We start from the raw sequence: 26351 nt of genomic DNA, 5'->3' as shown, positions 1-26351 counted from the left end.
CTGCCAGTGCTCCTCCCCCAAACTAGGACAAGCACCTGGGAGGGCCTAGCCCTGCTGAGGTGCTATGAATGATGGGCTGTGGAGAAACAGGCAGCCCTGAGATCTATATAATATGCTGGCCAGGAGATTCAGGGAGCCAGGAGAGGGAGGGCAGGCACCCAAGCCTTCCCCTAAGGCAAACTTAAACCTCCAGCCTCTGCTGCCAGAGCAGGGACTGTCCATGCTTGACAGTACCACTCCACAACGTTCTTGTCAATTTCTCAACTGGAGCCAGGCTGGAGGTAATCCAAAAATCACTTGCATTTGGCTCTGGAATATGTTTTTGTGTTTATATTTGATGCTCTAGGAATCCAGACTACTTCAGGCTAAATGATAATATACCCGAAGAATATGAGCACTAGGAAATCGTCTCTTCAATTAGCTCAGCAAGGATGGCATCTACTGGGTGCCATCACTGTTGAAGATACTGGGGACACCTGAGGAAACAAAACAGATAATATCCCCATGTTGGTAGAGCTCATGCTCCACTGGGGTGGAGCATAGCAAACTCAAATATGGGCTACATTAGGTGGCGATAATCAACAGAAAGTGATGCAGAGATGAGAAAGACATGAAAAGAGACAGATGGCTGTCACTTTAAAAAGAGTGGCAACAGAAGCTGGGGTTGTGGCTCAGTGGCAGAGTACTTGCCTTGACATGTGAGGCACTGTGTACCACATAAAAATAAACAAAATAAAGATACTGTGAAAATAAAAAGAGTGGCAACAGACCTGAGGGAGATGGGAGAGCCAGTCACGTGGTTATCTGGGGAAAAAACTCCCCAGGTAGAGGCAACTGCACATGAAAAAGGCCCAAGTCAGAAGTGCGCCCGAGGAGCAAGGGACATGGTAGGCAGCCAGAGCCTAAGTGGGGACACTGAAGACCACTATAAAGACTCTGACCAAGGAGGCTCTTTAACAGAAGACTGCTTTGGAACAGATTAGAAGGCATGGGGTGAGGGTAAAAACTGGAAGGCCACTTCAGAGGGCAGTAAAATAATCCATGCAAGCGGTGAAAGGGGTTGGAGAGTGGAACCAAAAGAGGGGAAGAAGTCCAATGGGGGCTCTATTTTAAAGGTAGAACTGATGGGATTTGCTGATGTTGGAGACACTGGCATGAGAGAGCAGGGAATTAAACCAAGGTCTGAAACCTCAAAGATGGAGCCATCTGGCCTACTTTCATTTACATGAGAAACAAACTAAAGCCCAAAAAGAGAAAAGTCATGTCTAAGGTCACACCACTTATTCCTGGGATCAGAACCCCAACCAGGGCTTATCTCACTGCCCCATGCTGGAGATGAGCCAGGCCGCTCCTAGATGCTCTCCAGCCCCCCTCAAGGACTGCTGAAACCCCACACATAAACTAGGGTAGGATGCTGGTGCATGAGGGCACAGGCTCTTCCCAGAGGGTGACCACAGTTCATAGTTTTCGTGCAAGAAAACCAACATAATGTGGCCAGATATTCTCATCTTTTCCAAGAGGGCCCTAAATATTTTTTCCAAGAGATAAGCCCTAGTGGGGGTTCTGATACCAGGAATAAGTGATGCGACCTTAGACATGACTTTTCTCTTTCTGGGCTTTAGCTTCTTCCTCGTGTAAAATGAAATATTTTAATGGGGGGAAAACCCCCCCATTTTTAAAAGGTGTTTAATGACATGGGGTTTGTCAAACAAACGTCATGTGCAGGCCAAGTTCAGTCCACACAGTGCACCAGCCTCAAACCTATCTTGACACAGCTTAACACAGACCTTGTCTGCTGATAACTAGCCCAGAGGTAGGATACAGAATTAAAGGTTTGAAATCAGGATGGTCTTTTAGTACGACTTTTGAGCCAGCAAATGATATTCATTATCACTATAAATAGCTGATAACTTCCGGCACAATCTCAGTAGGCCTCTCCTCTGACCAACAAGAAATTGACTAGCTGCCCAACACTGAAGGTTCTTTGTTTAAACTTTGGTTCTGTCATTCTGAGTACTAAGATGAGCCCACCAGGACAACCAAGAATTCAACAGCTCTTCCCAAATACTGATCCTCTCAAATCCCACTGAGCCTTTCAGAGTCATATGGAGTATGAAAGAGCCTGCAAATTAGTCACTGCCCCAGGGATAGGAAAACTCCAATATGTTGGAAGATGTAAGGTTTGGCGACCAAGCAGGTGGTCCAGTCTTGCCAAAATAATTGAGAATTTACAACTTTAAGGAATTATAGGACTTTTAAAAAAAAAAAAAAACATTAAAGTTGCTGTGCATTCTAGAGAGATTGGAGAGTCACTTTTGCCTGGTTTTAAATTTGGGTGTATTCTTGCCTGTTTGGGGAGACTCAGAATTTGTCTGCCTAAAAAAAAAAAATGGTCTCTTAGGAAGTCCCTGAGTTAATGTTCTATAATGCTAACTGGCCTTGCTTGCCCACTTAAAATTAAATATTTACTTTCCTTACAAGCCATATGATTTCTACTTAATACTTATTTATTTTCCATGTTTGGTACATTTGGCCATTTAGATGCTGTTGCTATTAGGTAAAAACTGATATCCCCCCACTCCCCACTCATTATGTAGTTTACAATGCAGAGTCAGGACTAAAGTGATTAAAAGTGACATTTTATTAGATCAAAGCATATGAACTGCCACTAGTCAACTGTACTGATCTATAGAATGGGCATTTCACCCGGCTGGACATCAAAATATTTCCCTATAATCAAGAGAACAGAGACTTAACTATTTAGAGAATAACAGCTTCCCTAGACCAATGTTATCTGACAGAACTTTCTGTGATGATAGAAATGATCTAAATCTACACTGACTAATACGTGACTACTGAGCACTAGAAATGTGGCTAAGAAACTGATTTATCTCATTTTACTTGTTTTAAAGTCAAACTTAAATAGCTGTATGTGGCTATGGTGCCGGACAATACCATTTTTCATAGCAACTTCTTCAGACAAGAACTAGAAGTCCCTCATTTTTATGTATAGATTTGAAGGTCCAGAAGAGAGATGCTTCATAAAGAAATGAAATTCAAAGTACCTTCTTGCATTGCCACTTTACATTTTCAACTGACTCTCCACCTTCTCGCCAGTGAAACTTAATTTTGGTCTTCTAGTTCTATGTTGTCTCTGGGATAATTACTGTCCCTAGAAGGTAGAATTGTACAGCCCCACAGAATGTTTGGAAGGCAGAGTCCAGGTCACCTAGAAACTGGCAACAAAAACAAGTCTAAACACCTCCTGATCTGCTGGGCCTCCCCATTCTCATCCACCAAATGGGTGACAACTATACCTATCCTAAAAAATAAGGTTGTTGTCAGTCCTAAATGTACATTAAAGTTATGAAATCTTATTCTAACAGTAAACCTTAAAAATCAAGTTGTGTTCAGTTTCATTTATCCCATGAAACAGCTGGATTAATTACTGAAGATATTTTAACCAGAGATGGTAGATTATCCAACTTAATCAGTATTAATTATGGAAACCCTCTATCTCCAAACTCCAAGATCCCTTTCTTGCCATCCCTCAATCATGGCCTCCTCCAGGCTTCAGCTAAATCAGGAGTCCTGTGATTCAGGTCTGCACCACTCTGTGTCAAAGGAAACTTACTACATCTTATCCACTGTAGGCCTGGGATATACAGAAGGAAAGCACAGTCCCTACCTTCATAATTCTGACTGACCATTTTTTCCTCTGGAAACAAGATTTTAACAAAAAATCCGGTATCTCAAAAGAATTGTTGTCTCTGACTCTGTGTCATTTGTCTATTAGTTAAAGCTCCCAGCGATAAAAGAATGAGTAAGAAGAATCCAGGTTTTTACACTTTAAAAAGATATTCTGCTGCATAATAAACCAATATTCCAATTAAATCATTTGCATTCAACCATTTAAACTGAGTTTGGTGCTATATAATTATTGCAGCCTGTAGAGTTAGGGCTCATTTCAGCAAAGAGCATAATTGCTCAAATGATTCGATTCAGGATTTATTTAAAACTCTCCCATCAACAAAAAATATCCTTATACCATGGTACTGCTCTAACTTCTTAATCTCCTTTTGAAATGGTCAGAGGCAGACTTCTAAGTATGAAAGGGTAAAGTTCTCTTATAACATAGTACCTATAGCCCTACCCACTGGAAACCCTCTGTTTCCAAACCCCAGGACTCCTTTCTTGCCCTCCTCTGGGGTGTGGCTAGGCAGCCCAATAATATGGGTTTGCCCTGCTATCCAAGTCTGCCCTGTTCATACAAAGGGAAACTTACTAGGAGGTCTGCCCTGACCTCTCCTCCTCTACTTAAATCAAGAAGGAAGTGGCATCTCCAGGACCTTAGAACCGGAAGGTACTTCTGGAAGGGAAACAAGTTGGCAGACCATAGCGGGCTGACCTTTGGAAAGTTCATAAACAAATTAAGACATCACCAAAGTTAGATAGCATGCTGCAGAATCACTGAGATTTCTCGGGGTATCCAATTAATGACCAGTTGAGACAAACAAGAGCAGTTGGAAAAGTATAAGGAGGTGGAAGGGAGGTAGAAGAATGCTCCCCATAGGGCTCGTGTAAAATGTGCAGTTGTTCAGCCTGGGATATGAGACCTTACTGGGTCATTTTTCCCAAACTTCAGAAAATTCCATCCAGACACTGGCAACCAGGAAGATTTCAGCACACTGAGTGAATAGCTGGGCAAACAGAGACGTGGGAGTCTTCCAAGAGCCTCCAAGGTTTCATTTCCTTGGTACTTCCAGTCTCTCCTGACCTCTGACCTACGGAGTTATTGCCAAACTGCCTGCTGTTTGCACAAGGTCCGAGCACTTCCCTGCACAGCTCCCCTGACCCCATCGTGAGTGGGTGGTACTATCTCCAGGCTACAGATAAGGAAACCCAGGTTCAGAGAGGTTAAGGAACCAGAGATATGTAGTCTAGCAAGTGGAATCCAAACTTGTGACTTCTGCAGGCTGCAGGCCTGCGTGGTCTGCAGTAGGCAAGTAGGAGCCTGGCTCCACCTTGCTCCTGTGTCCGGCACGTCCCTAAAAATGCATCCCAAAAGGACAAGCCAACACTTGTTGACTACTTCCTACATGTGCTGGTCCTCCACAGCATTCTCTAAAGTACAGAGAATCAGGAGCCCCATTTTTCAGACGAGGAAATTGAGCCAGCCCCTCACCCCCAAGCCCCAGAAAGATGACTTGGTCCTAACCTCCACGGTGCATGGACACCAGACAGTGCCACACCTTGTGATTTGTAATACAAAGGGGATCCCTAAAGCATCTCTGAGCCCCAGTGGAAACTCGGGCCACAGTAACACTCTCCCTACCAAAAGCGCAGGAGGGGAGCCTGGCGGGCTGGGGCGGGCAGCGGGCTGGGTGCCAGAGCGCTTGGCCCGCCGGGCCGGAGGTGCCCCGCTTCCGCTTGGGCCTGGCACTGCCGACCCATTCATAGTGGCCACGGGAGGGGCAGGCCGAGCTGGGCCCGGAGTGGCCCCGACCCCCGCCGGGTGCCCTCGCGCCGGACTCCGCGCGGCCCCGCGGGGGAAACGGTGCCCCAGCCCCGCCGCCAGGGGGAGCAGGGAACCTCGTCCCGCACTCCGGGAAGTTGCCACCACGGCCGACCGAACGTCCGCGCCCGGGACAGCACCCCGGGGCGTCCGCACAGCACGCCTGCGGCCCGGGCCCGCCCCGTCGGGTCTTCCAGGATCCCCTAAGACACCGCCACTCGGCGGCCCGCAACCGGGCGCACTCGGCCCTTAGGTTGCCCATTCAATCCCGCCTTCCTCCCCACGGCCTCCACCGCCTTCCGCCAGCTCCCCCCCACTCCTCCGGCCCGGACTCCAGCCCGGCAACGTCATCCGGCGGCTTCCCGAAACTTAACCCCTTCCTCCGCCAGCTGTGCGCCGCCCCGCCCCGCCGCCAACTTTCTTCACCCAACTTAGGAGCGCGCGGGCCGGCCCGACGGCCGAGCCGGGAGGGAGGGGTCGCCACGTCGCGCCGCCGGGCCGCCACAGCTCGCCAGACGGCCAGGGACGTGGGGTCCGCGCAGCTCGGCGCGCTCGGCCGCCGCCCCTGCATAGGAATGGGCCTTGGCACACGCCCCCCCACCCGAGTCCCACCCCGAGGGGCCGCGGCCGCGGTGACGGCGGGCGGCGGGCGAGCCGGCGCCGCCGGGGGAGGGGCCGCCAAGGAGACGTGTCACTCGCGGCGCGGCGCGGCCGGCCCCGGCACCCCGACGGCCGGGCCCGCGCGCCGCCACCGCCGCCGCTGCCGCTGCAGGGCCCAGCCAAGTTTCTTACCTGCAGGCGGAGACGCGAGAGGGAGAGCAAGAGGACAGGAGCCGGAGCCGCCGCCGCCGCCGCCGCGGAACCGGGAGAGAGGAGCCGGCCGAGCCTCCACCAAGAAGCCGCCCCCAAGCAGCTGCAGGCGCCGCGACCCCGACGCCGTCCGCCCCGTCCGCCGTCCGCTCCGGCCGCTCGCTGGCTGCGTGCGCGCGTGTGGAGTCGTGGCACTTTCTGCCTCGGAGCTGGCGAACGGCCCCCACCGCCGGGATCGCCGCCTCCTGCCTTCCCCACCCGGACCAGCCATTCATCGAACCGCCTCTCCTTATTGGTCCGCTACCCGCCACTCTGCTGGTCGCTGGCCAGTAAGGACGCGAATGGCCGAGCCACGGCGGCGGCCATTGGACAAAGAGGAGGGTCTCCGCCTCGGCCAATGGGAGAGGGGAGGAGCTGCGGGGAGCCGCGGGGGGCGGGGCCGAGAAGGGGCGGGGCCGCGTAGCTCTGGTCTCTGCGCGGGGGCGGAGCGGGACCCGAGCGCTCCGCCCAGCTAGGGGTGGTCCCCGACCAGCCCCGCCCACTCCGGGCCTGGACGCTGCTCGCAGTAGCTGACTTGGAATGGGCTCCGCCTAAGCGGGCGGCGGAAGGTTCGAATCCCAGCAGCCCCTGGCCTGCGCCTTTGGACGTCTCCGGTCTGAGGTGGCGGTGGGTGTCACTCTAAGCAGAATTGCGCAATTCAAGAAATTGCTGTATTCAAACCCAACTAAACTTTCCGGAAAGCAGAGCCCCCTGGGGTTTCTGGGTGGGAACACAACTTCTGCTGGGGGGCAACTCAAGATAAGTAATCATCTTCAAAGAGATTACAGTCAACACTAGAAAGATTTCCTTGAATAAAGGGGAAAATTGGGGTGAAAAACCCAGAAAGTGTACAAGGCATTGTGAATATCACACACCCTTTGTTTAGAGAGGGTGCACCCAAGGCTCAGTGTGTCTCTTGTTCTGGCCTAAACCACAGCCCCAGAATAATAATTCATCACCCACCTTATGGACTTTTTATTCCAGGTAATGGGAAAGGTGAAAGGTTCTGACCCAAGAAAACTCACCTATACCCCAGGAAACTGATCAGTTGGCACTTCCTCATTACATGTGTTCCTTCCAGATATTACCCAACACTGTCTTCATAACCAAATTTAATTAAGTTAACTGTAGGTTTAGATTTTAACCATTATAACAGTCTCTTAAAACTAATCCGCCAGATCCAGTGGTGCAGGCCTGTAATCCCAGTTACTCAGGAGGCTGAGGCAGATGGATCCCAAGCTGGAGACCTGCCTGTGCTATTCAGCAAGGCCCTCCCTTAGAATACAATGTAAAAAAGGCAGGGTGTGTGGCTCAGTGGTAGGGGACTTGCCAGGTTGCATGAGGCCCTGAGTTTGATCCGTAACACTGCAAGAACAAAAAACTAAGCCTTCAGCAGTGGTGCGGGTCTGTAATCCCCAGTGACTCAGGAGGCTGAGGCAGGAGGATTGCAAGTTCAAAGTTAGCCTCAGCAATTTAGTGAATCCCAAAGCAACTCAATGAGACCCTGTCTCTAAATAAAATACAAAAAGGGCTAGAGATGTGCCTCAGTAGTCAAGTGCTCCAGAGTTCAATCCCTGGCACCAAAGAAAAAAAGAACAAAAACTAACCCTTCAAACTAGAGCCAAAGCCAATTTCTTTGAAATTTAAGTTTCTAAGAGGCCAAAAGGGCTGTGACTGTCTATCTGCTCACACCACTCCTCTCATCTTTGTGGTTGCAGAATTCCCTGCCTAATATCTATTTTTTTAAAGCACCACCACCATTTGCCATTGGTACTATACTTGTTATTGTTAGAAAGAAGTTGAAAATAAAAACCTTTATGAGGGAATAAAGAGGAGTTAGGTTGAAATTAAACTATTCATTTCTATTTTCAATCTCAGCAGTTCCTTAGCACATTAATGATTAATCAACGGGAATTAACCTGGATTAGCTTTCTACGCTCATTTTCTTCAGTGAACCCTAGCTTGAAATAAATTCAAGAATTCTAACTTCTGGCTGGCAATTACTACCAACTGGTCTTACTTTACCACAGATAAGCCATTTAACCTCTCTGAACATCGACGTATTTATTGTAGGACAGTCACTTTCTTTTGGGTTTTAGGGAAGAAATTCATTCATTCATGGATGTTTGTTGAGAGACTGGGATAGAGCAGGAAGCCCAGAGTAATACATAGATCCAGTAAAGACCCAACCGCCCAGGGGCCTGTTCTCGTGTAGGAGCCTCCTTTATTTTGTTCACTGTTTAAGTTTTCCCAGCAGATCCTGGCACAAGGATATGGTTCAAAATTTCAATTGTTTCTTACTATTCAAAGGAGATTTGGTATCCAGGACCACCACTCACAGATGTAAAAAAATCTGAAGATGCTCAAGTCTCATCTAAAATGGCATAGTATATTCATATTTCCTACATGCATCCTTCCATACATGTTAAATCATCTCTAGATTACTTATAATATCTAATAAAATGCAAATATGATAAAAGTGGTTGTTATACATTTTGTTTATGGAATAATAACAAGGAGGGGAAAGTCTATAGATATTTAGTATAGATGCAGACTTTTTTCTGAATTTTGTTTTTTATCTTCAGTTGAGTATGTGGGTGCATAACCTGTGGATAGCTCTGGAAGGCAACTGTAATTCATTTAGAGGTGATTATAAGAAACACTGATGGATAAATAGGATAGGAAGGAGCCAGTAAAGAACACAGTATCATGCACTTAACTTATTTTTTGTTTTTTGTTTTTTAGCAGGGTCGGGGGTTAAACAGTGATTGAACCCAGGGGCACTTAAACCATATTGAACCATATCCCTAGTCCTTTATATTTTTTTTATTTAGAGACAATGTCTCACTAAATTGCTTTAGGCCTCCCTAAATTGCTGAGGCTGTCTTTGAACTCACAAATCCTCCTGCCTCAGCCTCGAGAGAACTGGGATTACAGCATGTGCCACCACACTCTGCGTCAAGAGAGTAACTTCTGTAGGCTGCCAGGGCTTGGTGTCACTGGAGATGCTGGGAAATGATACAGAACACACCTCAGAAATGTCCCACCAGAGGGATAAGGACATGGTTGTTTTGCACTCCCAGTCCTTGTTGGTTAAGGGGCTTTAACTCACCCTACCCCTTATTAGCCAGAGAAAGCCTTGAAGAAAGAAGTTCTTGATAGAATGGTGAGTGCCAGAGGGTGTGGGAGGGAGCACCTTAAAGCCTTCCACATGGTACCAGTGCCTGCCACAGCAGCTGGTGTGAATGGGTAATTTAAACACAAAACAATATATCTGTAAATATTGTCCAATGAATGATAGGATCATGAAGTCTCTAGGAGTAAGTGCTATTTATTACAAAAAGAGGCTCCCTATCTGTTCCTCCCCCTAATTTAATGTTTGGTTCAGCCTCAACACAACATTCAATTCAGGACCCAAGGAAGAGTGGCCTCCTCTGAGCTTTGCTTACTGCAATCCCTCCCCACTCATCTTCTGCCACCCCCAGCTATGCACTAGAGACTCCCATCTGCAGCTTCATCTTCTTCAGGCACCTTTGAGTGGAGAAACCGACCTCCCTCAGCCAAGCTCTATCAGAGCTGGTCAGCCTCACATCCCACCTTATGGTCTGATCCTCATGGCCACACTGCTGTACCTGTGGAGTCCCATCTTTATCCCTGCACAATCTCATCAGCTCTTCCAAGGTATAGATGGGGAAAGCCATAGTTGTCCCCTGGACTAGATGTTGGGGGCAGTAAGAGGCATCTCCTGAGCTCTGATCTTTCACCACAGTCCAGAATCTGCTAAATCACACAACTCACCAGCAGCACAAGGAAGATTCCGTCTGTGACCCAGACTCCAGGTGCCATCTGCTCAGTGTCAGGCTTCAGGCTCGAGCCTAGGAAACAGGTCCTTTCCGTTCCCAGATGGCAGTCCACTGAGGAGCTCTCTGGTGTGAATGGATGATTTAAATACAAAAGAAAGAGAGGACCCAGATGGGACAGGTGCTTTGGGCAGAGGGGTTCCTTCAGACACAAGGACGAGGAAATAAACAGGGGCTCAAGGGAGACATTGAAGGTAACCAGGTCCAAAGTATGCCCCTGGTGAGGAACAGCATGATGCACGTGGGACAGCTACCTGGAAAGACCTCAGGGACAAAGGAGAGGATAGGAAGAATTATTCCCCAAAGGTGATCATAGGGGGAATAAGGGAACTTTTTTGGAATGATATAAATTAAATGTTCCATATCTTGATTATAGTAATGGTCACATGATTATAGCAATACTCATCAAATTGTATACTCTTTGAAAGGCTGAATTTGGTTTGTAAGAAAAATTATGATTAAATCACCTAACTGAAATAAAAGGATGCATTAGACTTTAGTTGTACATTTAAAACAAAGCATTCTTATTAGGAAAAATTAAACATGAGAATAATTTCCTAGTATAGTCTATTAATTCATGATAGTACTTTATTTTCTCTACAAAATTGCAAATATTGTTTTAAAAGAATAAGAAGAAATGGGGCATAGTAGTGCATACTGTAATCCCAGCAACTCATCAGGAGGATGGCAAGTTTGAGGCTAGCCTGGGCAATTTAGTGAGACTCTGTCTCAAAAAGAAAATAAAAAGGGTTGTGCAAAGATCACAGAATGTACTCACATAAACTAAGACAGCTATGATGTCACTAGATGATACAGTCTTATGGGACCACTCTTACGTGTGCTATGTGTCATTGACTGAAATGTTCTAAGGCTCAGGACTGTATTGCTCTGTAGATCCAAAGTTTCATATTGAAATCAGGGTTGGCAAAAGAGTTTAGAAACCTAAGCATGCCAAAGCAAGGTCAAATCCCAAGAACAACAATGATCATACATAACATATAGAGCTGGGAGCTGGGTGTGGATGGTGACAGGAGAAAGCTGATGCTTGAGCACTGGACAGAAAAAGGAAAATCCACAAAAAAGCCTGTATCAATCAGCCTTTGCTGCATAACAGAAGAGTCTAAAACTTAGTGGTTTAATACAAGTCTGGTTTCTTGTTAGGGCTGAGGCTTCTGTGAGTCAGCTGAGGCTTGGTCAAGTTTGGCTGGCTCACTCATTGGGCACTGGGTAGACTGGGGACTCACCTCTAGCCTGGGCTTGACTGAGGAACATCAGAAGCCCTGCTCCTGCTCCTAACTCTTGGCTTACACCCTCCTCTTGGGATCAGCAAGCTAGAGGGAACATTCCCTTCTCATGACAATGATTGAATCAGAAGAAAATGATCAGAAATATACAAGGACTCTTGAGGTCTTGGCTCAGAACTGTGTTGCTTCCATATCATTCTTTTAGCCAAACCATGTCATACAGGTGAGCTCAGATTTACAAGGAGGGGAAATACAGGCTGGAGTAAAGAAATGGCAGAATAATTGATATAATCTACCACAAGGTCTAAGTGGGAGCAATGGGCAAGCAAATCAGGAAAGGAGGGATTTACAGAGGACAGAGAGTTTCAAGAGTTGGGGAGGGATAAGCACTATTAAAGGTAGCCTGGAAATATAGCAAGAGAAAGATAGGAGTAGTGTTACACGTGGCAACTCAGAAATCACCAGAGACCTGGGGGAAACAACTTTAGATAATGCAGCGAGTGGTAAAGTGGCCACTAGATTACAGAGGGGTTGAGAAATGAATGGGAGGGGAAAAGGTAGAAGCAAAGTGCATCTGTTCATCCAACAGACACACAGCTGAGTACCCACAATGTGTCAGTCACTGCTCTAGGTGCTGGGGAGACAGCCATGAACAAGGTGAAGGGTCTTCTTTGATGGAGCATACTCACATGGTAGTGGGGAGATGGACAATAGACAAATCAACTGATAAATAAGCAAGATGAGTCAAAGTGGTGCAAGGAAAAGTGGATGGGGCTCATGTAACAGTGAAGGACCAGGGATTGGGAAATGAGCAGTGCAGTGAGTGTGAAGAAGATGGTCAGAGAAAGACTCTCTGGGGACGGGATGGTTGAGTTGAGAGTTAAACGATGAGAAGCTGATCTTGTCTCAGAATAAGGAAAAGGAAGTACAAAATTCCTGGGACAAAGGGGAGGTCGGCAGCTGGTTCAGGGAACAGGAAGGAGGTTACACGACTAGAACTCAAGGAAGAAGGGAGAAAAGACAGGGGATCTGTAGCAGGAAGGTCCCAGATCAGGGAGTCCCTGTGGGAGGTAATGGGAAGCCAAAGGGGAGCTTTACACAGGGACTAAATGCAATCTGATCTGCATTTCAAAAGACTACTTTATCAGTAGTATGCAGAATGGTTAGGACAGTTTTCATAACAGAGGATTAGGCACCATAAACTAGGGAGGTATTGAAAAATTCCAGGCAAGCTGCAGTTGATGTTTGCCTTGTAAATACTTAACAACTATCTGAAGAGGGCAGGGAAAGTGGAGGAACTCCCTGATTTGGGGCATTTACCAATTTCTGTGGTGCATGTATTCCCATCAGAGCCCAGTGATTTCAAACTATCTAATTACTGAAGGCAAAGATGGGAATAAATTTGCAGTCATACACCACTGTGTACTATCTTGGCCATGGACATCCAAAAAATAGACATAACTTCAAGAGCTTTGATATGGAGTAAAATAATTAGGAAGTAATGATTTTGAGTATTTATTAACTTTTTAAAAATATAATTATTTCATTATACGCTTATATGATTTAATTTTTAATACTGGTTGTGTTTAACACATTGCCATGAATTCCCAAAATGTAACAATAAGTTCTTATAAATTCTTATAAGCTCCACCACACCGCTGAATATAGTAGTCATCTAGACCAGAGCGGAGTTGAGTGGGGAGGAGAGAAAGAGAGAAGAATGGAGGAAAAACTCAGCAGAATGTTAAAGTATTCAAAAAATTGAAATATTGTCTATGTTCATGTTGATACTTCTGCACTCTCACTGTCCAATGCATCATTATGAAAACCTAGCCCAATGCCTTGATTATGTTAAGAATTCACCATAGTCCGGAATGCTGATGCACCCCTGTAATCTCAGTTACTTGGAAGGCTAAGGGCAGAGGTAGCATGTTTGAAGCCAGTCTGGGCAATTTAACAACACCCTGTTTCAAAATTTAAAAAAAAAAAAATACTATGTTGCATAGCATTGTGAGGCACTGGGTTTAATTACTCCCCACTACCAAAAAATAAAAATAAAAAAAGCAAAAACAACACTCACCATAGATTTATCTCCCCAGAAACAGACCCTGAAAAAAAGATTTGAGTGAAAAAAGTTTATTTGGAAGACAATCTCAGAACTACCAGAAGGGGAAACCGGGAAGTCAGATAAGGATGAAAGCCTGTGAATAGTGCATCATAGGCAAGTTACTGCTGTGGGCAGCTGTGGTATGATCCCATAAAAGAACGCTAGAAGTAGTATAGAATACGCCTCACGGTCATTCAAGCTGAGAGGTAAGGAAGCTGAAGTACTTATTCACCAACCCCTATCCATCACTGGCTGAAGGCTGCTCCTGAAAGCATTAGGCTGGCATTTCCAGCTCACATTCCAAAGAAAGCACTTAGAAAGACCAGAAAGACCGTTGTTAGTGTTTGTAATAATAGGCACTTGATATGCAAAAGAATGACCAAGGGGATATGAGCAGAACACTGACAGTATCTGCACCAAACTCATAAATATTTCTTGAATGAATTAACAAACGTATGAATGGGTGTTAGGGTCAGGGCCCATTAAATACCTTTAAACACAAATTCAGAATTTAAAAGTTGTAAAACAGAATGGACATCTTTCCATTCCCCAGGCAGCCCATGTATCATATGCTTTCTCACAAGATCTAGAGCAGAGAATCTACATGATACCCCAGATTAAATTCTGCAATAGTGTTCCTTGAAATGAGTAATATTATTGAGCACATTGGGGGAAAATATCCCTATAGACTGTAGAAATTGTCAAAAGAAAAAATAAAATTGATACAAATAAAATAGATTGTGTGAGCCCAAGTTACCAACACTTGCACTTGCTAGTGGTAGTAAAAGACAACCTGAGTTAGAAAATAACTAACGGATTTGTTGTGTGAGTGATGTTGGAAATGAGCATAGAGTTAGAGGCTTTTGAGAAATGACAATGATTTGACCATCTGTAGGCTCCCAAAGAAAACAAGGAAAAGTAAAATGATGTTTGGCATTTTTTTTTCTAAAGTGCTTTGCAGATGATCCTTATTATAACCATGACAGTAAAGTATTATTGGTATTTTCAGTTTACAGATGGGGGGCTTAGGCTAGGGAAGTGCAATAGCTTGCCCAAATGTTCACACTTAGAAATGATAAAGTTAAATAACCCTGAAAGACTCCAAAAACAGCATTGTTCCAGGCTTCATCTCTGCTTCCTCTATGGAATCATGAGTGAAGAAATGAGCCAGCACAACAGACCCTACATGAGTTATGGAAACCATCTCCTTTCCACCATTCTTCTAGGACTCCATGTATCTCCCCTTCAGCCTTAGATAATAAGGAGCACTTAGTTAGCTGTCAAAAAAAAAGTTTTAATTTAATCAAAGACAAGTCCAGTTGTGCTGTCCAGCTGTGATATTCTAGGAATTGTGTGATTACACCCCTCCATCACAGGTGGGAAGTTACTGGTCAGGAGAAACACTTCATGTCCCTAAGGTCAGCCTGGCGTGACCAAAAGCCCTTACAATGAGCATCTTGGGACAAAATGGGTTTCCAAAGCTATTGGATTGGAAGGCACAAAAGGGCTTCATTTTTCCATCTTTGAGTGGAAAGCATTCTTTAACTAGTCTAGCTAATTAGATATCTCAGCTCTTCTGGAAGATTACCAGAGATAAAAAGCTCAGGATTTGACCTGTACATAGAACAGAACTTCATCTCTCGTTCTTGGTTTACTTTATTTTCATCCATGTTATGGTTTAGATATGAAGTGTCCCCCAAAATTCTTGTTCATGCAGGAATAGTCAGAGGTAAAATGATTAGATTAGGAGAGCTATGATCCGATCAGTCCATCCTAGTCTGAATGAACTGACTGGGTGGTAACTGTGGGCAGGTAGGGCATGGCTAGAGGAGGTAGGTCAATGGGGGCATGCCCTGGGAGAGTTTTTCTTCCCTGTGGTCCCTCCCTTCTTTTCTTCTTGACCCTCTCATGAGCTGAGCATTTCCCTTGCCTGGGTCCTTCTCTCATGAGCAGTGGAGTTAGCTTAACTGAGACCTCTGAAACCATGAGCCCCAAATAAACTTTTCCTCCTCTAAGTTGTTCTTGTGAGGTGTTTTGGTCACAGAAACTCAAAAGTTAATGAAAACAATTCGATAAATATTTATGGAGCACCATGGCATAATACAGTGTAGCTGCTAAGACTTCAACAGAGTCAATTCCTAAAAAACAAATACCAAATGTCGTCTTTGATATAATGAGAACAACTATGAACAGAGCAAGGAGGAAGAGCAGGAAAAAAAGATTAACATTAAACAGAGACATGAGATGGGAGGGAAAGGGAGAGAAAAGGGAAATTGCATGGAAATGAAGGGAGACCCTCATTGCTATACAATATTACATATAAGAGGTTGTGAGGGGAATGGGAAAATAAACAAGGAGAGAAATGAATTACAGTAGATGGGGTAGAGAGAGAACATGTGAGGGAAGGGGAGGGGGGATAGTAGGGGATAGGAAAGGTAGCAGAATACAACAGTTACTAATAGGGCATTATGTAAAATTGTGGATGTGTATCCGACGTGATTCTGCAATCTGCATTTGGGGTAAAATTGGGAGTTCATAACCCACTTCAATCCAATTGTGAAATATAATATGTCAAGAGCTTTGTAATGTTGTGAACAACCAATAAAAAAAAAAAAGACTTCAACAGAGAACCAATCTTTAGGTCCCTCCCCTCAGTGAGTTAATAGTCTAGTGGAGATGGGGGAAGCAGGCAATCAATAGTTTAACAGCTCTGCATTCAGCTCCTGGTATGTAAATTTCAAGTAAATTCACAGAGTAAAGTGATATAAAGGACCAAGCTATCTTTTTTCCCCCCTCTCTCTCTTTCTAGTCCATTCTTTAGTAAAATTTACCTCCAAAACTAGTCCTTCTACCTTGTCATGCCTCTGCCTCAGCAGCCAAAAATAGTCCTGACTATATCAAGTCTTTCTTTCTCTGCCCGATTTTTATAGACCCTCATATGCCAGTACCTCTCTGTTCCCCAACGTCTGCCTCTTCCCATCTGTAGGCACCAGCTGCCTCTGCCCAAGGAGCACTTTTGCCTACCTTCAGCACCATGCCCACCCCACCCTGTCACCTTTCGAGTCCTGCCTTCCGTCATTCGTTCTGTAGTTGGTTCTAGGTTTGCCAAGCGCCCTCTCATAGGTGGATGCAAAGCTGAATGCAATTTGGTTATTCTCTGCCCTTGAAGAACCCACAGAACTCCTTCTTCCACAAAACCTCTAAATATTTTCCCCCTACCAATGCCTACTTTTGGAGGCTGCCCCAGCCCAACAGGGCACTAGAGTTTGCTGCTAGATTTTAGATCCAGGTATCCTAACTCTTCAGAAATAATAGCTTATAGAAGGCATGAGTGGTACTATTTTCCTTCTGTATTTCCTGTGTTCTAGGTTCTGCAGTGTGTTTCTTTTAGCTCCCAGAAGTTCTTTCTTAAATCGCTCCTGCCTCACTGTGTACTTATTTCTTCAAGCCTTATTTTTACCTAGCTTTAGGGCAAAGCTAAAGCACCCTGCTCGGTGCTGGATCTTCGCTAAACATTCACCAAGTGGTGTCAGTTGATTAATAAGAGCCCGGCACTTAAAAATTATCATTCGATCCCCTCTTCCAGGTTCTTGCCTCTAGACTTAAATTCTGCAGCTCCTTAAACCTTTCTTCCCCAACCACTTCATCACTGTATGGCTCTTCTCAAACTCTGCTAATCAGCTTTTTTTTTCCTTCTTCTTTATTTTTTAATCATCAGTGAGAGTTTTGAAGATGGTCCTTAAGCCAGAAGCCAAAAAAAAAAAAATGTATAATAAAATTCAGAAAGGCCCACTAGGGCGATTGAGTTCCACTCTCTGCCTTTGGCCCGGCAGGCCCTTCAACCAGCTAATACATCAAGTCGGCTGGCCCGCCTCAGCACAGTCCTCCCAGCCTCTGATCTGAATGTGAACTGCATAAAAATTAAATTTGGAGGGTTGAGAATTAGCCCACAGCTCCATCAGCTCTCTTCTTTAGTCTGTTGAGAGTCACCGTGGTCCAAGAGCCCCAGGTCAGGGCACAGTTTCAGTTTAAGATAACTTTAATTTAGATGATTTTTGTTCTTCCTTCCAGGGTCATTTCTTCTCAAGTCCAGTGATTTCCATGAAGCCCTAGATGCCAATATTTATGTAAGAGCATGATTGAGAGAGAGGAGGATGAAAGACTAATTCACACTAAAGTTTTACTGGCTTACTATGCAGCTCCTTCTCAAACGTTCTTGTCAAACTGACTCTAAAGGTAGAGGGAAGGGAAGGTGGACATTGAGGAAGGGGGTTATGGCCCCTCAAGCATCTGTCCCAGGAAGGCATTAAGATAGATCTTAAAATACCCATGTGATTATTCCATTCTTCTCTAACATATATCCACAGGAGCAGGTATTCTCAAAATGGAAATAGTTTTATTGTAATATATATATATATATATGTATATATTATAACTTCCCTTGTATAATATATATATATATATAGTACAAGGGAAGTTATCAATAAAAATATGAGAAGATCATGGGAAGTTCCAAACTTCTGATGTGACATTTTAAGTGTTTTTCCTTCTACACTATTTTCTATTTATAAAGACACATTGTTTAAACATAAAATGTTTTTAAATTACTTACCACTGTGTAAAATATTCTGGCTATTTGATGGCACCAAGTCCAGGCACTGGGGAATTGACCCAAATTGCTTTCCAATTTGAAAAGCAGACACTTGGGTGTGATCTCCTCCAGGAACCATGAACATTCAAGAAGAAAGAAGGGAAGAGACAGGGCAAAAGAACTTTCTGGAAATGTACTGGGTGGTCACTTTAGGGAAAGAGGGAGTGTGTTCCTGTCTCTGCTCAAGTCATCCAGGACAGTTGGCAGCCATCAGTGCAAACAACACACTATACAGTGGGCTGGGGTGGGGGGATTCCCTGAGGGACCCACCTTCCTCCCAGGGAGGCTGGGCACCCTCCTTCAGCAGAGCAAATATTCCAATTTCTAAAGAAGTGTTTTCTTTCAGCCACGAAAATTAATGAGCTCCCTCTTTGGCATGGGTTAGAAAATTCCACTGTGGTGCTGGCAGGGCTTGTCTACAAGCACCAGAACCTTAAAGAATCTGCACACTGAGTTACAAGGAACAAAGGTAAAGCGGATTGTTCTGATTTCCTTGCTCTGGTAGGGGAAAGACAGGAAAGGAGAAGAGAACAAAGCACCTAGCCCGGAGAGGTGTGTCTAATGGGGAGGTACTTTCCCTGAGCTGTTCTCAGAACGCATCCATCTTTGAGCGCAGCACAATGCCCTCCTTATTCTCCAGTTCCCCACAACCCAGCGGCTGACGTGGAGCCTTACCAAGGTGGCAAACATTCAGACCTGTGGCCGACAGGCACGTCTTGAGCAGATTCGTTCAGTCACTGGGTGGGAATGAACAGTATTTCCCTCACAGTCTCTTCTTTTTGCAAAAAAAATGGTTGGAAAACTGAACTGAATACATACAATGTTGTAAAAAAATATTTGGTCAATGCATGATTTTTGAGCAATGAGCAAAACGGACAAAACTCCTCTAGACCAGGAGGTAGGAGGTTGACAATCAGTACCAAACAAATAAGATAATTTCAAGTATACTAGTCTCCCTACAGTGGTTTCACTTTAATCATGGTCAACTATGAGTCAAAAATATTAAATGGAAAATTCCAGAAATAAACAATTCATAAGGGTTTTATTTGCATACTACTCTGAGGAGCACAATGAAATCTCATAAGCCTGAATCATTTGTTCAGAGTATCCATGCTGTATAGGCTACCCACTCATTAGTCACTTAGTTGTCATCTATCAGGTGGATTGTCACAGTATCACAGAGATCAAATTCAAGTAATCCTTATTTTACTTAATAATGGCCCCAAAGCACATGAATAATAATGAGAAGGAGCACCTGTGCATACAAAATGTAAGGATGATTACCTATGGTATTATGTGGTAACACAGCTGAGCATATAAGAAAAAAACAGAGTATACATAAGGTTTGGTACTATCTATGGATTCAGGATCCACTGTGGGACATGGAAAGCACCCCACCCACCCCCAGAAAAGGAACAACTACTGTACTAATAAGGGAGTGATAGGTGCTGGGTGTGGCGACATGTGCCTGTAGTCCTAGCTACAGAATCACTATAGAGTTCAGGAGTTTGAGGCCAGCCTGGGCAACTTAGTGAGACCCCATCTCTAAAAATATAATTTAAAAAAAGGAAAAAAGAACTGGATTAATGTGACAGAAAGTGATAGTGGGGAGAGCCTATTTTAGGATGTTCAGGTAAAGCCTCAAGTGACACTGAGCTGAAATCTAAATCATCTGAAGGAACCCATTGTGGGAAGACATGGGAGCAGAAGCTTTCTAGATAGAAGGAACAGCATGTGCAGAAGGTGGAACGAGGTGAAAACGGTTGACAATTTCAGAGATCTAAATGGTGAGCAAGAAGTGGTAAAGAGCAAGTAGTAAAAGAGGTCAGAAAGAAAGCTATCGTCTAGATTTATTATATGAACACCTCACGTACCAGTGAAGCATGTTTAATAGTTTGCAGAGGGCTTTGTGAACACAATTATCTTCATTCCGATCATCCCATCAGCCCTACTAAAAAGATAAGAAAACTGGCTCAGGAGACAACCTCTTCTAGGTCACAAAATAGACGTGATGGGACAGGGACTCTGAGGGCACCATCCTCCAGCTGAGGGAACCATTTGTACGATTGCTTGGCATTTGTGTAGTGGCACTATACATAGTGCCAGCTTGGATTTATTTTCTCTAAATTTCTGTGTTAAAGTCTGTTGGAAATATGAAGAATAAAGACTTATTCCCAGTCTAGGATGGGTGAGATTCTGGGTTCGGTGTCTATGAGAGCAGTGGAGGGAGGAGCAGAAAGGGAGAAAAATTAAAGATCTCATCACAGTCCTTGGTGAGCATCTGATGTGGCTATAAACAAACAATATATGGAAAGATGCTGGCTGGAACAAATTTTGTCAGGGGCCTGGATGATTTGGTAAAGAATGTGAGATTTGAAACCAGCTTGAAGACTTAGATTGGTAGATATGCAGAGGAAAAAATCCATAGGATCTCATCACACAAACATACAGTGAAAATATAGTATGTTGTAGACCACCATCAGCACTTGTTTCCAGTAGCTTGCAATTTTTTTAAATGAACACTTTATTATATTAAGAGAGAGAATCATATAGGTAACTTTTTGTTAAATACAGAAAGAACGTCTATAGTCTCATCCATGAAACACTAACCCTTTACATACAATAGTGTATTTCCTCCTAGTGTTCCCCTAGGCAAGAAATGTGTGTAAGACAATGTAAAATATGAAGTGGACACTGTGATCCCTGGCCTACAGAAATACTAGCTAAGCTCCCTTTACTTCTAGCTCCATCCTGAGGTCTCTTTCCATGAATATGATCCTATTGTCCAGAGGCAGAGCTTGTGGCTGTTTGTAGCCAATTACTTTTTACATCATGGGTGAGACTGAAAAGGTTGATATTGTTACTGACACAATGCGTTAGTAAGACAGGCTTCATTCTTCCCAGAGCCACTTCGAAATGTGAGGAAAGAAGAACCCTGGAGTTCTTTGTCCCTTAAGAATGATCTGGGATGGTGACCAGCCAAACTGCCATTGAATCCATGCAGTAGCAACTCCAGAATTTCTGTACATGAAGTGTCTGGTGGAAGAAAACGGGTCCTGAAGTGTATTTTTTTTTTTATTGGTTGTTCACAACATTACAAAGCTCTTGACATATCATACTTCGAACAATAGTTTCAAGTGAGTTATGAACTCCCATTTTTACCCCAAATACAGATTGCAGAATCACATAGGTTACACATTCACATTTTTACATAATGCCATACCCTGAAGTGTATTTTCATGCACATTTTTATTGGGTGGTATGTTTGTTTGGGGAGACTCTGGGAGGACTGATGATAATGATGGGGAAGAGAATATGGAAGGTGTTGGGGGTGGGAACTAAGACCTACTGCTGAGACAAGGGAAGGAGTGGATCAATCCTGCCATAGTACAGGTATAAGGCTGGGCATAGCCATGACACTGGGCCAGTCACCAGGAAAGCATGATCCGCTGAGAGCCTTGTTTTACTCAGCTTTTTGGCCCTTGGGTGTCAGGTCTCAGGGCAGGTGGGGGTATTGTGCTGGCTGCCCTTTGGAGTAATGCAAAACCTAATAACAACAATTTTAAGGAATAAAAGTTTATTTGGAGGCTCTTGGTTTCACAGGTCTCAGTCCATAGACAGCCAACTCCATTCTTCGGGCCAGAGGTGAGGCAGAACATCATGGTGGAATGGTGTGGCAGAGGAAAGTAGCTATTGACATAACACCAGGAAGGAGAGAGAGAGAGAGAGAAAGAGCGCTTTCCCACATGGGACAAAATATATATCCCAAAGACATGTCCCCAGCGACCCCCTCCTCCAGCCTCACCATACCTGCCGACAGTTACCACCTAGATAATCCCTACCAGATGATTAACACACTGATTAGTTAAGGCTCTCATAACCCAATCATTTTACCTCTGAGCAGTTTTGTCTTGTTGCACACATGAGCTTTTGGGGAATACCTAATCTAAACCATATTAACCCTTACCAATGATTCTCCAAGCATCCCATGCTCCCTAAAAGTGTGAACAAGAGCTACATGTTAGATGGTACAAGCTCTACCTCCCTATTCTTATCTCAGTAGGAACTGTCTGGGAGGAGTGGGAGGCAGGAGGAATTGGTGTCTCAAATTTGTGTCCTGCAGGTTGCATATCCCAGCCTCCCCTTTGTGAAAGGAAAGGCTCTCTGGCCAGGCTACCAGGCTGCCCCCTGAGCATATCAACTGGTGCATTTCCTCAGGGCAACCTTGACGGTAACCCAAAGGGCAGCCAGCAGGACACCTCCATCTGCCCTGAGACCTGACACTCACCTGCAATCACCAGAAACACCCAACTGTTCTAAACTGGTCTGTGTCTTTCCCTTCTAATTGTGACCTTATCAAAGGTAATCACCATTCCTTATTCTTAGTGTCTTTGTTTAGGTTGCCTCACAAGGCAGGTTCTCTGAGATGAGGATTGGAGTAGAAGAAGTCTATTTGGGGGCTGTTCCCAGGGAGTGGGAAGTTGAGACAAGGGAGGGAAGCAGCAATAGAAAGTGTGTTATCAAATTAGTTACCACTGAGGGCACCCAAGGCTTGATGCTTTGGGGACCTCTGGGACATGCAGCAGAACACCTCTAAATCATCCCACCTGAGAAGGGAAGGAGCTGAGGTATGTACTCACTCGAGCCTGATACTCATTGGTTAAGATTTCTGGCTCTTACTCGCTGCCCTACTTGCAGGCAGGGTATGCTCCAGCAGCTGGAGAAAGCCCCCAAGCAAAGAGATGCAGGCGCTGGCAGCTGGAAATCAGGCTGTCTTTACATTCAGAAGTGTCACAGCAAAGAGGCTGTGGGAAGGGTCCGAGCAATGTCTGAGTCCTGGCAATAAATAGAGCCTCAATAAATCATGTTGGTTGAACACAGAGAACCCAGCTAGTTTGACCTCTAGCCACAGCTCCTGTTTGTTCCCCAGCAACCTCAAAATACTGCCATCACTGGAAGTACCCTTTTAGGATCAAGACCAGGAGATTGGCGCCCCTAACATATTCTCAAAGTGTAGCCCCTGGACTATCTGCATCAGTGTCATCTGAGAACTAGTTAGAAATGTGCATTTGTGGGTCCTATCTCATATCTATGGGGTCAGGATCCCTGAGGGTGGAGTCTGCATTTTAACAACCACTCCAGATGATTCCTATGTAACCTAAAGTTTGAGATCCACTGTTTAGACTCTGAAATTTAGGAAAACCTGGCTGGGTGTGATGTGCCTATAATCCCAGTGACTTAGGAGGCTGAGGCCAGAGGATGGTAAGTTTGAGGCCAGTCTGAGCAACTTAGTGAGACTCTGTCTCAAAATTAAAAGGGCTCCCCAGAGGTGCTTCCCACCCACCCCAAAAAGAAAATAAAAAGTACCCCCTACTTCCAAACCTAAGCACCAGAAGGAAAAGGAGAAGTTTTCTATTTTGCCCCCTTTGGTGGGTTTTTCTTTGCTTTTGAGCCTTATTAAATATAAACTGTGCCTAATTATCAAATGCCAACCACAGAAAGGATCCAGAGCATTCATGCTATAGAGGAGAACCTAGAAGACATCTGTGTTGGATTTAACTGTGGATGGCAGGGGGACACAGGGTGGATTTGTGTTCCTATTTGTTTTCCTGAGCTAATATTTAAATTCTTTTGCTCGTCTTGAGGCCACACCAGGTGGGCAGTAGGGGGAAAAGTCAGGGATATTCAGTAGAAATAACAGCTGCTGAGAATTTTAAATGTGCCAACTTGGAGGTATCCACATAAATGAGTTTGTATGGGAAAACTTAAAAAAGATAGGCTTGGTTTAATGGAATTGACCCAGGCCGGTCAGGGGTGGGGATGGTAGCGAATGGTGGCAGGGTGGTCTCATAAGGTTTCTCCCGGGCTGATATTTTCTGCGCCTCATTGCTTCTCTAAGCTGCTGGCTGAGAACATACACACACAGGTTCATTTCTTCCATCGGGGGCAGTCAATTCTACTCCACCCTATCCCTGACACTAGCAGCCACAGAAGGCCTTCCTCTGTGGCCACCTCAGTGGTGTGACATCACAATGTAGTCCACTCAGGACATATGTTTAATCTCCTAGAGCTGGCCTGCAGTCCCAGATCCTCTGCAACGGAGTCCAGCTACCTGCTGCCTGCCGCTGCCTAATCAGGTGCACCTGGTGAGTATTCGGAACTTCTCCCAGTCCATGGAAGGAGACAGGGCCAGAATGGCTGCTGGCACAGTGCCTTGGAATCTCACACTCACCACAGGATTAGGTGGCCTGAACTGGTGGCCAGGAGTGTGGCAGGACAAGACCCAAGCTTCCTAGAAAAACTGGCACATGGGATACATTCACCCCTTCCCCAAGCCTCTTTCTGATGGGTAACCATCCGCAGGAGGGGGCACTCAGGTCACCTCTAAGGCTCAGTTTGCCACCTGCACCAACTCTCAGGGCAAAGGGCACCGGTTCTTAAAGGTCTGCTTGAAGAACCTCTCCATGGCAGAGGCCAGCTCTCTAGTGGAAAATCCACCGGAGCATTGTTTCTAGCCCTAATCAAGGTCAGAGGCGGCCACTGGCCACAAGGACACACCCCACAGCAGTGTGAGCAGAGGCAGCCTTGCAGCTGTACTATAAGGGACGCACAAGCCACCTTCCCTCCCCTCACCAAAATGCATTTGATGGCCTTTCCTTTCTGTAGACGGCCCCTCTTGTTTTGCTTTTAAATCCATCTCTTTATGACACTCTGCTGTATCAAATCTTTTATTTTGGGGGATGGTAGGAGAGCTTCAGAACACTAACAAGAAGTAGGTGAATGGATTTGAATACCAAAAAGAGGCAAAATTGAAGAGGGTGATCCGGATTAGGGCAGGGAACGATGCTATTTCAACCAGAGAATGCTGGCTCTTGCCAGCTGGGCCACCAGGAGCTAGATGAGGGTGGTGTTTCAAGGCCCAAGACCCTTCTACAACTCACGGTGGGATGGAACTCAGGGGCATCAGCCTCTCCTCTGTGGCCTCTTCCCATTTGTCCACATGAGTGTCCACCATGTTTAGCCTCTTACAGGTCTACACAGCAGCACCATACACCTTGACTTACAATCCCAATCCTGTTTTTTCTGGTCCTCCTTGATCTTGAGAAGACTCTGTTTGACCTGACTGTGAAAGACAGGAAAGAAGGGTGGGAAAGAGGAGGAATCTCATACCCTGAGGCATGATCATCCCTCTTTTTTCTTTATGTGGTGAGGCTGAAGTTGATCTCTGCTTGGTCCGAGATATCAATGGGGTCCTAGGCCTACTGATGACATTTAAACCCCATCTTAGGCCCCTCTGGAAGAAAAGAACAGTAAGTGGGCCAGAGTTAGAGGGGTCAAATACAGTACCTACTATGTGCCAGGCCCATTAGGTGTGTTACCACTCTTAATTCCTACTACCACACCATGAAGTAGTTTATTCTCACGCTCGTCACAGACACAGACACTGAGAATGGTGTCCTGTGCTGGGTGCTACCTTTTAAAAGGGACATTAACATGGAGTGTATCGGGGCTGGGGATGTGGCTCAAGCGGTAGCGCGCTGGCCTGGCATGCGTGCGGCCCAGGTTCGATCCCCAGCACCACATACAAACAAAGATGTTGTGTCCGCCGATAACTAAAAAATAAATATTAAATCTCTCTCTCCCTCTCTCACTCTCTCTTAAAAAAAAAATAAGACACATGGCCAATTGGAACCCATTTAAAAAAAAAAAACATGGAGTGTACCTAGGCTCTGTGTTAATGGTCCCCAAGAATAGAGAGCTCTGGAAACAGAACAGGCAGTGAGAGCATGCAGGCAAAGTGGGGGCCTTCTGTCAGCATAACTGGGGGGTGGAATTCTCACCATAAGATGGGAGCTGGCCCAGAAGACCTTTCACGGCCATTTCCAAATCTAACCACTGCAGGATTCTGGGTCTCAATGGCTTGCTTACCTTCTGTGTTTGAATCCAGATGTATCAGACCATGTGGACTTTGTTAGGCTGGGAGAGCTGGAAGGAGCTATAGAGATCAGCCAGGGCACCTTGCTGGGCCCCAGGTGGGCAACAATGATTAAAGGAGTTATCCAAGGCCATGGGGCCAATTCATAGAGTAAATATGTGTTGAAGAACTGGATGGAAGAGCCAAGCC

The 26351-nt window shown here is 45.2% G+C and overlaps 1 protein-coding gene across 4 annotated transcripts in view; it reads right to left on the bottom strand.

Annotated features, from left to right (window-relative positions):
- Rrbp1 (ribosome binding protein 1) overlaps nt 1-6442 on the bottom strand; it is a 69543-nt gene extending 63101 nt beyond the window's left edge. For all 4 annotated transcript variants that reach the window (XM_078051362.1, XM_078051363.1, XM_078051365.1 and 1 more), the window contains exon 1: nt 6308-6442. The gene's annotated coding sequence lies outside the window, so the exon portion shown is untranslated. The remainder of the gene's footprint in view (nt 1-6307) is intronic.
- Nucleotides 6443-26351: the final 19909 nt, after the last annotated feature.

Source organism: Ictidomys tridecemlineatus, chromosome 5 (assembly GCF_052094955.1).
Source record: "Ictidomys tridecemlineatus isolate mIctTri1 chromosome 5, mIctTri1.hap1, whole genome shotgun sequence".
NCBI classification, from domain to species: Eukaryota; Metazoa; Chordata; class Mammalia; order Rodentia; family Sciuridae; genus Ictidomys; species Ictidomys tridecemlineatus.
The sequence above is the reverse complement of the archived record's forward strand: the minus strand, read 5'-3'. Positions and strand labels throughout refer to the sequence as shown.